This window comes from Pseudorca crassidens, chromosome 7, assembly GCF_039906515.1.
Source record: "Pseudorca crassidens isolate mPseCra1 chromosome 7, mPseCra1.hap1, whole genome shotgun sequence".
In the NCBI taxonomy this organism is placed as follows: domain Eukaryota; kingdom Metazoa; phylum Chordata; class Mammalia; order Artiodactyla; family Delphinidae; genus Pseudorca; species Pseudorca crassidens.
In genome coordinates, this window is record NC_090302.1 from 104216876 (window position 1) to 104229414 (window position 12539).

The window sequence follows — 12539 nt, forward strand, 5'->3', positions numbered from 1 at the left end:
GAGGGAAGTGGCTGGTGGCCTTGTAGCCTCTTTGCTCCAATGTCCTTCTTCTGACACCTTCTGTAGCCTGCCAGGCTGGGGCAGTCTCAGCCACGGACCGGGGATCTCCCAGGCCCGTCTGTTCCTGCCTCAGATGGGCATCCCCCCTCTCCATAGGCCACGGTAATAAAACTAACCACATCCTGCATTTATAGCTTGCAGAGGCTTTACTCACAGCTGCTGTCTCCTGGGACCCTCCCTCTCCCTCTGTAAGATCGATAGGGTGGGGAATATCCCCCACTCCCCATGAGGAAATTGCAGAATAGAGAAGTTAAGTGACTTGACCAAGGCCACCCAACTCATACAAGGCTGAATGAGGACTCAGACCCTGGGCGTCTGGCTCCCTGGACAGCATGTGTCCTGCTTGGCGTGTTGCTGGGGGCCTCAGGTGTGATGCATGGTTTCAGTATGTGCACTGGATCTCAGGCGACTCCATCCTTGCTTTCCGGATGCTTCTGACATAGTGATGAACACCTAATAAAACTGCGAACTGAGAATGGTGCTGGGTGCCTGGGGCTGCACTGATGTGGGTGGGGGGAGGGAGATAACAACGGAAGGATGAGGTCCTGCCCAGTGCCATCACAGTATTGCTCTGTGTAATCTCTGTGGTTTCCACCACTATGAAACCCTGTTCTTTCATCCATACAGTCATTCACTCATTCTGTTGGTCTTTAGTAGGCCACATGGTAGGTCCTGGTCTAGCCATTAGAACTGCAGATATGGGCTCTATTCTTTTTTTTTTTTTAAAGATTGATTTACTGGGCTTCCCTGGTGGCGCAGTGGTTGAGAGTCTGCCTGCCGATGCAGGGGACATGGGTTCGTGCCCCGGTCTGGGAAGATCCCACATGCCGCGGAGCGGCTGGGCCCGTGAGCCATGGCCGCTGAGCCTGCGCGTCCAGAGCCTGTGCTCCGCAACGGGAGAGGCCACAACAGTGAGAGGCCCACGTACCGCCAAAAGAAAAAAAAAAAAAAAGACTTATTTATTGATTTAGACTGCACTGGGTCTTAGTTGCAGCACGCAGGATCTTCTTTGCGATATGTGGACTTCTTAGTTGCGGCATGTGGACTTCTTAATTGTGGCATGTAGACTTCTTAGCTGCGGCATGCAGATTCAGTTGCGGCATGTGGCCTTCTTAGTTGAGGCATGCGGGTTTCTTTGCTGCGGTATGCATGTGGGATCTAGTTCCCTGACCAGGGCTCAAACCAAGCCCCCCTGTATTGGGAGTGTGGAGTCTTACCCACTGGATCACCCGGGAAGTCCCTGGGCTCTATTCTTAAAGAAGTTGCCATCTACTGGGGAGACCCACAAGGAAAGGATTATCATAAAATATGATCATTTCTAGATGAAGGCTCAGGGGCAATAGAGAAGAAGAAATCTTGACAATCTTCCGGAGACGGTCAGGGGGAGGTTTCCCTGAACAGGTCTGAGACTTGAGGGCCTTAAAGGACCATCATGATTTTGCCCTGGAGTCTGATTGTGGGGTGGGCAGCAGGAGGGGGTGTCCAGGCAAAAGAGAGGCGTGGGTGAATGGACTGAGGCATGTGGAATTTGGTAAAAAAGAGTCTGGTATGCTTTAGAATGTACGAGTACATTAGTTTTGCTGGGTATAAAAAAAAGAGTTTCGGAGGGAAGGGTGTATGGGGGAGTCTGGAGGGAAGGTGAGTGGAAAGGGTGAGGGTTGTGGTGAGGGCCTGATACCCATGTGTGTCATCCTGTGGGTGGGGCGGGAGTGGTGCTCCCCGTTCCCTGAGGTTGAAGGTGAACCCTAGTTACCTATTTTTTTTCAGCTCCTCTCCAGTCCCTAGCCCCTTCTGTTTACCGTCAAAGTTCAGCGAGAACTCTCACAAACAGTGCCAAGAGACTCCGACTGTGAGAGTATGTGGCCCAGCATGCAAGGGGGGATTTAGGGTGGAGGAATCTCCTTCGCTAGAGAGACAGGTCCTGGAAGGCTGGAGGAGGGTGTGACAGAGCCTTTGTTGTGCAAGGGCAGCTCTTACGGAGTGAGTCTTCTGGGCAGGGAAGTTCTAGTGAGGTACGTGGAGGGAAGGGGTCTTGGACTCTGAATTTGGCCTATGGTGGGTTTTTTTTTTTATAATTTTTAAATTTATTTTTTAAAATAAATTTGTTTATTTTATTTTTTGGCTGCATTGGGTCTTTGTTGCTGCACGCAGGCTTTCTCTAGTTGCAGCGAGCGGAGGCTACTCTGTTGTGGTGTGCAGGCTTCTCATTGTGGCAAGCAGGGGCTGCTTTTGCTGCGGAGCACGGGCTCTAGGTGTGCGGGCTTCAGTAGTCGTGGCACATGGGCTCAGTCAGTAGTTGTGGCTCGCTGGCTCTAGAGCGTAGGCTCAGTAGTTGTGGCGCAGGGGCTTAGTTGCTCCGCGGCATGTGGGATCTTCCCGGACCAGGGCTCGAACCTGTGTCCCTTGCATTGGCAGCCACATTCTCAACCACTGTGCCACCAGGGAAGCCCCCTGGCCTATGGTGTTTGAGTTCTACCTTCACTGCTGGACAGTAGTTTCCATTTTCAGAGGAGTCACACGTTTTTTTTTCCCTTTCCTTCCTTCCTTCCTTCCTTTTTAAAAAATTGTAGTAACATATACATAACATAAAGGTTGCCCTTTTAACCATTTTTGAGTGTACAGCTTAATGGCATTAAGTATATTCACACTGTTGTGCAACCATCATCCCCATCCATTTCCAGAGGTTTTTCATCTTCTCAAACTGAAACTCTGTACCCATTAAACACAAACTCCCCCTACCTCATATAAGTGGAATCATACAGTATTTGTCCTTTTGTGACTAGCTTATTTCCCTTAGCATAATATCTTCAAGGTCCATCCATGTTGTAGCATGTGTCAGAATTCCATTCCTTTTGAATAATATTCCATTGTATGTGTATACCTACATTTTTAAATCTACTCAGTGGACATTTGGATTGTTTCCACCTTTTGGCTGTTGTGAATAATGCTGCTATGAACGTGGGTATATAAACATCTATTTGAGTCCTTGCTTTCTATTCTTCTGGGCGTGTACCCAGAAGTGGAATTGCTGAATCATATGGTAATTCTGAGCCACAGTTTTCTGATCTGTAATACGATGTTTCAAGGTTACTGAGGTGACTTAAATTTGATAGAGGGTACAAAGTCCTGAGCATGTGCCTGGCTCATAATAAATGTTAAGTCCCTTCCTTCCTGAAAGGCCCCTTCCATCCTTTCCTGAAAAGTTTACCTTTTAAAACAAAAGCCATTGAAACTATTTTGATGAAAAATTTCTCTCCAAAGTTAGTGCACAGTTCCTTCTAAGTGGAGGAAACAGAACGTAATTTAACCTTGCTTTATGGCCCAGGGTTATTATTTTGAGTCCATGTCCTAGCACTGTGCTCACCTTCAAAGTGGTGGGCCTTTGACAACTCCCACAAATGGTCTCTAGCTGTTGGAAATATTTGTCTCTGTTTCATCATTCTCCACCTCCTCCCTTCCTGTCCTCTCTCACTTCCTGGTGCTGTTAGTGTACCTGACTGTGGTTGTCGCCCTCCCCCATTTAAGTTCACATTTCAAGCCTGCCTTCTGCCTGGGGACCAGATGATTGAGATCCTCATAATTCTGTGAAAGTAGGAAGATACAGACCCTGGATGAGAATCTATAACCACCCCTCCCAAGGGCAACTTATTTTGATCGCATGGAGGTCCTTTATGGACATTTGGTGGAGTTTGAGTGAGGGGGTCAATGGCCAGATTTAGATACTGAGGTGTCATTGCCTCTGGGAAAGTCACGCCAGGGAGGAGGTGAAAGCCAGGTGAGTACTCTGCCAGGACTGAAGGGCAGGTGGTCAGGTTCCATCTGGACAGTCTCAGAAGGCTTCCTGGAGGAGGGCGAAATGGACCTAGTTGGGGAAAGAGGAGGTGAAGAAATGTGTGAGAGAACCTGCCTCCTTCCTATTGAGAATCAAGGGAAGCACAGAGCTAGGAAATGGGCCACTGGCTGCCCCTCAGGCTCCAGGGCCACCAGGCTTTGAACACGTCTTCACTGTAGGACTGATCATCTGACATCTGACCATCTCCATCCTAATCCCCTCACTTGTCAAGTCTGGCATTTACCATAGGAAATATTAGCGTTGTCTTCATTTGGTCTCTTTTGGTATCTGATATCTTGTGTGTTTCCCAAAGGCATTTTGTTCAGTTGTGGAAAATGTGTTGAAACTGCTCTCTCTTTGCCTTGAACCTGCATCTTGCATGAGGTCTCTGGGCTGTGGAATTTGAGCAGGAGCGCTTGGGCTGGCCCAGCAAATACTTCAAAGTCTCCCTTCCTGATGAGTAAGGAGCCAGAATGCCCGTTATTATCACTGTTATTTAACATTGTTCTGGAAGTCTTAGCCAATGTAATATGACAAGAAAAGTAAGAAGTAAAACTGTTGGAAAGGAAAAACAAAATGACTGGTATTTGTTAGATGGTTTACCTTAAATATTCACAGGAATTAACTGAAGAAGATATTGGCTCTAAGAAGAAAGTTTATTAAGATGACCCAGTATAAAAATATGTATTCAAAATTAATAGCCTTCCCATATAACAGAAATAACAAATTGGAAAATATAATTTAAAAATCCCATTCACAATAGCAACACAAAATATAAAGTAACTAGGAATTACAAGAATACATTTTTATGTTTTGGTCCTAAGAGAAGACTTCAATAAATTTAAAAAGTGCTATGTTAATGAATAGAAAGACCTAATACTTTAAAGAAGCAGATTCTTTAGAGATTAATTTATACATTCAGTGTGATTCCAACCAAAACTTCAAAATGTGTTTTGTTTTTGTTTTTGTTTTTTTTGGACACCTGACTGAAAGATTCTGGAGTTCTGGTGGAAGAATTAATATGTAATAAGAACTAAGAAAAATTTTTAAAAAGCATAATGAAGAAGGGGAGGAGACCACTACTGGCTTGATATTTAAAAAATTATAAAAATATAATAATTTAGGTGGTATGGTACTAGCTCCAGAAGAGACATATACATCAATAGGGAAAAAAAAAGAAAATCCGTTAAGTGCCAGCTGTATTTAAGTATTTAGTGTATGAAAAAGATAACATTTCAAACTCATGGTGAAACTATAATATAGTTGCAGTATTATGCTGGAATAGTTAACTATTTGACAAACGAAGAGTAAGCTCCTCAAATCATATGCCAGAATTCCTTCTAGATTTGGGGTTAGAGTTAAATTTAAACAACAAAGTCAAAAAAGAACCAGAAAAAAATACAGCCAAAGAGTCATAGGAAATATTTCATCAAAGGCAGAAATCAGAAAAGATGGAGACACTTGACTACATAGAAACTAAAACCATTATCAGAGTAAAATAGTTAAAAGAAAAACAAGAAGTAGGAAATTTTATTTGCAATATATATATGACATAGGGTTGATACATTTAAAATATGAAATCTTAACATTTTAATAAAAAGATGAATGCTTTAATAGCAAAAGTAAAGGGTATGAATGAGGTATTCACAAAAGAAGACATAATTCTACCACTAAATTTATGCAAAAATATTCAACCGAAATATTAATAAATACAAGTTAAAATAACAATAAGCTAAGTTTTTTCTACTAAATTTTCAGATGTTAAAAAGAGTTCTAACATCCAGTGTTGTGATGAAATGGGCACTCAGAGACTGCTGGCAGGTGTTTACATTGGTATGGCCTTTCTGGAGGACAGTAAGGCACTATCTAACAGGAGCTTTAAAAACTTATGAGCAAAAAATATTCATACCCCTTGACCCAGAATAATCTATGTGCAAGCATTTAGTTCTTTGTTTCTTTCTTTTTTTAAAAATAAATTTTATTTATTTATTTATTTATTTATTTTTGGCTGCGTTGGGTCTTTGTTGCTGCGTGCAGGCTTTCTCTAGTTGTGGTGAGCGGGGGCTGCTCTTTGTTGTGGTGCGTGGGCTCCTCATTGCGGTGGCTTCTCTTGTGGTAGAGCACGGGTTCTAGGCGCACAGGCTTCAGTAGTTGTGGCACGCGGGCTCAGTAGTTGCGGCTCGTGGGCTCTAGAGCACAGGCTCAGTAGCTGTGGTGCACGGGCTTAGTTGCTCCGCGGCATGTGGGATCTTCCCGGACCAGGGATCAAACCTGTGACCCCTGCATTGGCAGGCGGATTCTTAACCGCTGCGCCACCAGGGAAGCCCAAGCATTTAGTTCTAAGGATGTTCACTGCAACATTATTTATGAGAAAAAATTAGAAACAACCTAAGTGACCAAAATAAGTGATTGGTTAAATTATGGCCGCTTCTAGGACAAAATATTATGGAGTCATTAAAAACCAGTGTAGGAAATATTTGTTAATATGGATATGTTCACAATATATTGATGGAGAAAAGCAGGCCTTGATCACTGTGTCCAATTTGATTCTACTTTTTTTTTTAAAAGTTTAGTGAAAAAAAAAGAGTTTAGTGAAGTACAATTTATACTATAAAATTATGATACTATTTTCATAAAGAATATATATGTGTGTGTATAAGTGGGTAGGAATAAAGATTTTATAGGCACACATCAACATATTAATAGTGATTTTGGGTGATGGAATAATAAAATTTTTTTTCCTCAATTTTTTCTGGTTTTCCAAGTTGTTGGCATTTAAGTGCTTTCACACTTAAAGGAGTTTTATAAAAAGAAAATTCCCTTGGAGCTGTCCTTTTCATCTGGGTTGCTGTCTCTTACCCCTGTCATTCCTGGGAAGGAAGAGAACGTAATGTGAGGAAGTATTTGAATTTATGTACAGCCGTGCGGGTGGTCTTTGTGTAGGACCTGAACTCTCCACCATCGACACAGTTATAAAGTGTAATTAAGGCTCCCTGAACAACTGGGTCCCTTATCAAGCTTAAACCTTGTTGTCCAGATACACTGGCTGTTAGTCAGAGTCTTATTAATTGGGGGAAAAAAGACCCATTGAATAGCCAGCCCTCAGCCCCAAATGGGGAGCACATCATGGTACAAGGGCCATGGTTCAGACTCCAGAGATGTTATGTTATGTTTTTGAATTCAGTCCAGGTTCCTAGGAGGAAAACACCCATCAATTATGTTGGCTCTAGATAGATCCCAGTCAACATATGACATCACCAGCTCTTATTTCCCTGCCCGCCTTTATTTGGAGGGGATGCAGGGAGAATTGTGCAACGTTGGAATAAACAGAATAGAGCCCAAATTCCTTGTGCTTTTGTTTCTGGGTTGAGCTCCAGTCTGATAGCTGCTGTTTCCTTCACCAGTGAGGCTGTGTCATAGCGGCTTTGTACAAGGGAGGAATCATTGTCCAGTTGCTAATTAGAATCCACTGTTTACCACAGTTCTTGTTTGAACTAGGCGCTCTCGCCTTTATTATGTTATTTGGTGTGTGTCCACACGTGATGTCATGCATTAGAGTAGGTGTGAACCTCACACTACTTCAGTCCATATTTTCACGGAAAGATTATTGTCGTTAGATCATAGGGTTTGTTTGTTTATCTACTTCAATAGGAGTGCAAACCTGACCCTGTTTGATGAAGTTGCTCATTGTTCTTTCCTGTTATTGACAATGACCTCGGGCTGGAGCATTTTGACAGAGTTCTTCACATTACCTATGTCAGTATGTATGTTTCTGTCGGTCTCTAATTAGGAAGCTGCAAGTCCTTGAGTTTCTTGCTGGGTTCCCTTCCCAACAAGGAACCAGCAAGAAGGAAAACAGACCCAATCTTAGCACGTGAAAGCCTTGTGGTGTGACTTTTATTTTTTCATGATGTTCCGGACAGCCCTGTAATCTCTTATTTTTGGCAGGCCAGTTCAGAATCTGTGGTCTGGTAGTCCCAGGCAACCAAAAGCTGAGACAAACAGAGGAAGTGTCATTGCTCACATGTTTCCCCAGCCACCTCATCTTGGCCTGACACAGCCAGCTGCCACCCCTCTTCGAGGTGGAGCTGTTCAGAGCCGAGTCTGTCCTAGCCCCAGACGGAGACCCTTTTGGTTGTCCCCCCAACCCCTAGGGTCCCCCCTCCCTCATTACTTTCCTGCATGCTTTCCGTAATTTGTTTCTAGTCTGGAATTTATTTATGGCAGACTTTGTGGTGAAAACTGGGAAGTCTCTTCCATTTTTTTAAAGCAGCCTGGAGTGGGACTTCCCTGGTGGTTCAGCCGTTAAGAACCCGTGCTTCCACTGCAGGGGATGCAGGTTCGATCCCTGGTCGGGGAACTAAGATCCCACATGCACGTGCAAAGATTGGGTCTGTCTGTTTTTGGCTGTGCGGTGTGGCCGAAAGTCCACAGGAAGTAGGATAGGGAGCTCACCTCCTACCCCTCTGCCCCTATCATACGCATGCAGGCACACACGCATGCATGCACACACATGCACACGCATGAACACACACACACAGGCATGCGCATACCCTCTGGTCATCATCCTGGTACCCAGGGCCTTGTGTCTGGTAAAGGATGCTAATGGAAGGGGGTGTGCTCAGAAAATCTGCCAATCCTCCGGGCCTGTGCTTCCACCTCTTAGGGAACCCACCTCCTGCACCTCCCTGCATGGAAAGGGAGAGGGGAGAACAAGGTCATGCATCCCAGCCTGGAGTTACCATAGCCCTTAGGGTTTTGAAAATACAAATAGTTTCAATATTCTAAAAGCCTGCGGAGATTCACACTGCAGTGATGTTTCCAGGGTAAGATCAGGTTTCTTTGCTTGTGATCGGAATGACATGGACTCTGTTAATGATGATTAGTTTGTGTTTTCTGCTCTGCGTGGCCGTTTTTCTTGCGTTTGATTCCTAATGCAAATGGATACATTTCTTCATGCCTAAGACATTCCATTTGATAGGAAGATTGTTTCCATCATGCTGTCCCGGGGTTGGGAGCCGGGTGGGGAGGGTGATTCCCTGGGAGGTGAAAAGTTTATATTTATGTCTTGACAGAGGGTCTCTGTGACTCTTCCTGCTCTAGCATTTACTGTCTTTTATTTTACGACCCCTGCCTACTTGCTGTATAAACAGGACAGATTTGTTTTCTTGTTTTAGTCTTATTTAGTTTTATGCAGAAGACTGTTCAGCTAGATGAACACTTCAAAGTTCCAGTCCTTTCTTGTGGCACCGGGAACCTTGGACCTTCTCTCAATAACGTCTTTATCTGCTCCCTTCCCGCACTCTGTTAACCCCTCATGGGTCCTCCACCTGACCCTGACTCCCCCCCGCTCCCCCCTGCCCTGCCCCTGCCACCTGGCGCGCCAGCAGCCCTGAAGGGTGCCCTCAGCCTCCTAGATTCCGTGCCCCTGCGACGCCCGAGCCCTGACCCTCCTCACATTCTACCTCAAAGCACGATCGAGCCTATGGAGACTGACTTTGTGCCAGGACTTGGGCCAAGCAGCCTTATATGCTCAAGATGATACTATTTTACTTTCAATTTACTTAATGAATGTTTGTATAAGACCTACTCTGCCAGGCCACTCATATACGCCTTTTGGAAACACCATTTCATAACAACCATGTGAGGAGGTACTGTTATCTCCATCTCACAGGTAAGGAAACTGAGGCCCAGAGAGGGTGAAGGATCCTGAGTTGTATAGCTAGTGGGTGGCAGAGCCCGGGTGCCACCTTCGGCAGTCTGACCCCAGAGTTCATGCTTTTGACCCCTATGCTATGAGGTAGCCATGGTTGCTATACTTATTTTGCAGATGGGGAAACTGAGGTAGGGGGGTGGGTGGTTTAAGTAACTCGCCTAAGGCCCTAGAGATAGTTAGTGGCACGGCCAAGATTCATCTCCAGACAGGAGAGCTTGGAGCCGGGGCTCTGAACCTGTGCACGCTCTGTGGGGTTTCCGGCACATTCAGTGTGGACAGTTATAGCCCTGGAGACCATTCCCACACAGAAGTTAACTGGTTCTAAAAACTTACTGGTGCTCTAACGTTTTTTTCATGAACACAAGTGTACTTAGCCGGTGGAGTTGAGGCCCAGTTGTCCGACCAGGGCATTTGAGAGCCAGCCAGCTCGAGGGCCGGTGAAGTCCATGAGAACCCCCAGGACTTCAGACGGCTTAGAGGAATGCCAGGATCCAGACACGTGCCTGAAGCGAACTTTGTGTTTCTCCCACCGGTGGGTGGGTGTGAGGTGGCATAAAGCTGGCTTGCTCCAGGCTGAGACTCAGAATGCCTGTCTAATTACAGGAAACAGAGCCCCCTCCAGCAGTTAGCCAACGATTTCAACATCTCTTGGAGAAATTCTACATGAGCCTGGAGTTGGAAGCTTTGATTTCTAATGAGTTTGGCTGGAATTTTCACCTTTGGCTTTTCTTGCCTTCTCCCTGGGCCACGATTTCATCATCCTGCTTCGGAGCTGGCATTTCCTATTAAGTGTCTGTCCGTCTGTCTGTGAGCCCACATGGAGCTGAGAGAAAGCACAGCTTCGGTCCCTGCACTTGGGGCCCGGGGGCCTGGGCTGCGGCCCTGCCTCTGTCTTGAAGGCCTAACAAGGCGCCCTTAGGGGTATCATTTTAGGGCTCCGATTGACAAAGCTAAGAGCAGAGATAAGGGCACAGTAGAACTAAGATGGTGGCCTAGCCATTTCATCATATCCTGGTTAAATTGTCAGTAACCTCTTTGTACAGCTGGTAGATCTGCTCTCTTATGTATTACTTAGTCCCCTACTTGGGTCTTGGAAGGTGGCCATTTATCTGAAACAGAGATGGCCTAGAATAGTGAAAAGAGCTTTGTTTTTTTACTCCCTTAAATAGCAAGCAAATAAAGTGAAAATACCAGCACTGCCTGGGGTGACGTTCCGATGCGTGGCTAGAGGCGGTAGGAAGTGATGATGCTTTGGAATGCAACGTGGTCATCTGTATTATGAACTGTAGGAACTCTGACTCTAGGACCCTCTCCAGAGAAAACCATTTAACATAAGGTGAAAGTTATTTGCGTGAATATGTCCATAGAAACATTACGTATGAGAGAGGAAAATTGGAAGCGCTCTATAGGTTCAACATAGGAGAATGGTGAAGAAAGTTGTGATAGATTCTCCTGAGAATAGTTCCCATAAAAAATGGAATTACAAAGACTCTGAGACAACATGGTATTAAGAAAAAAGCCACAGTTAAGAGTGAGTGGGCTTTTGATTACACCCACATAAAACATATGTACATGACAGTTGTGGAATATGATATAGAAAAAGATGAACAGTTATGATTAGGATGGTGGGATTATCGGTACTATTTTATCCTGTTATAAAACAAGTAAAGGAAACAGGACAGATTGTGGATTCAGACCTGGGATTAATTCTGGTACTGGTACATCACTTTATGTGTCTTTAGTGACTTTTGAAACTTCCCTGGGACTCAGATTTCTCATCAGTAAAAAGATAGAACCATTTCTCAGGGTCTCTGGATCTGAACCTTATCGTAGCCATTAACAGTCTCTTTAAGTGGAGTCTGCCGGACTTGCTTACATCAATAAGCAATTAGTAAAAAAACTCGTGGGCAATTAGTGCCATCGTTGTGCACGGACCACGGAGTCCTTTAAGCACTCCTGGTGGCCAAGCAGTGCTGCAGATTTGTTGCCACCTTTCGCGCCTTGATGACGCCTTGCCTGCAGGCGCTACTCCGCACATCCACTTCAAGTGAGCGGAGAGCAAACCGTCGAGTCCACAGAGGCTGGCTTTGAAGTAAAGCCCTGTCTGGCAAAGCGACTCCACTTCCTTCCCTCCCCATGTCCACCGGTCGACGCTGGTGGGCCCCTTCCTGGAAGGTTGACCCACACGTTGTCTACAGATGGGCTCTCAGGCTCCCCACGTCTGCTTTCGATGAGTCGAGGAGGGGATTTCTGCGCATCATTGGGTTGATAAATCCTCTTAAAGGATTTACACGTTATAAATGACCCTTCATTGCCACACGTAGATTTCATTAGCTCAGCCTTTGATCGTACATGCAAGGAGGCCGTGGGCAAGCTATACCAAGCCTCAAAGAAAAAGGTTTTACAAGGTGCTGACATTTTGACAAGCTCTTACCTGGCGCCCCAAATTGAATTTCAATGACCCACATCGGCTGTATCCCCTCTGCCCACCAGGTTCAGTTCATTAGCTGCCCACTTAAGTGAAACTGCATATGTTTTTGATGATAGAAAAGGGTTTAGGTTTGGAAAGTTGAGGTGCGTGCTATTCGTAGATATGCCAAGAAGGTGATGGTGAGTAAAGGCTGTCAAACAAGGCGGGTTGGGATTCGAGCTCTGCAGGCACGTCCCATGGCCCCCATTTCCTCATCTGTGGTGCAAGCATTGTGAACCCACCCTGCCTGCCTGGTTTGAGCATCACACAAGATAAGGCATGTGAGAGCACTTGGTGAACCACTACAGAGCTATACCGAGGTGAGGTTGATATTGTGGCTCTCAAATAAATACAAACAGTGGTACGAAATTATAAAATGGTATGACATTAGAAAATGATTTAACTGTCCCTTTCCTATATAAAAAAAATTTCTGGAGGCGTGTATATGTTTCCCTAAAGTG

At 45.1% G+C, this 12539-nt stretch overlaps 1 protein-coding gene across 3 annotated transcripts in view; it reads left to right on the forward strand.

Moving 5' to 3' along the window:
- Nucleotides 1–12539, forward strand: part of DPYSL2 (dihydropyrimidinase like 2) — a 115708-nt gene that overhangs the window by 63841 nt on the left and 39328 nt on the right. The gene's annotated exons all lie outside the window — the stretch shown is intronic.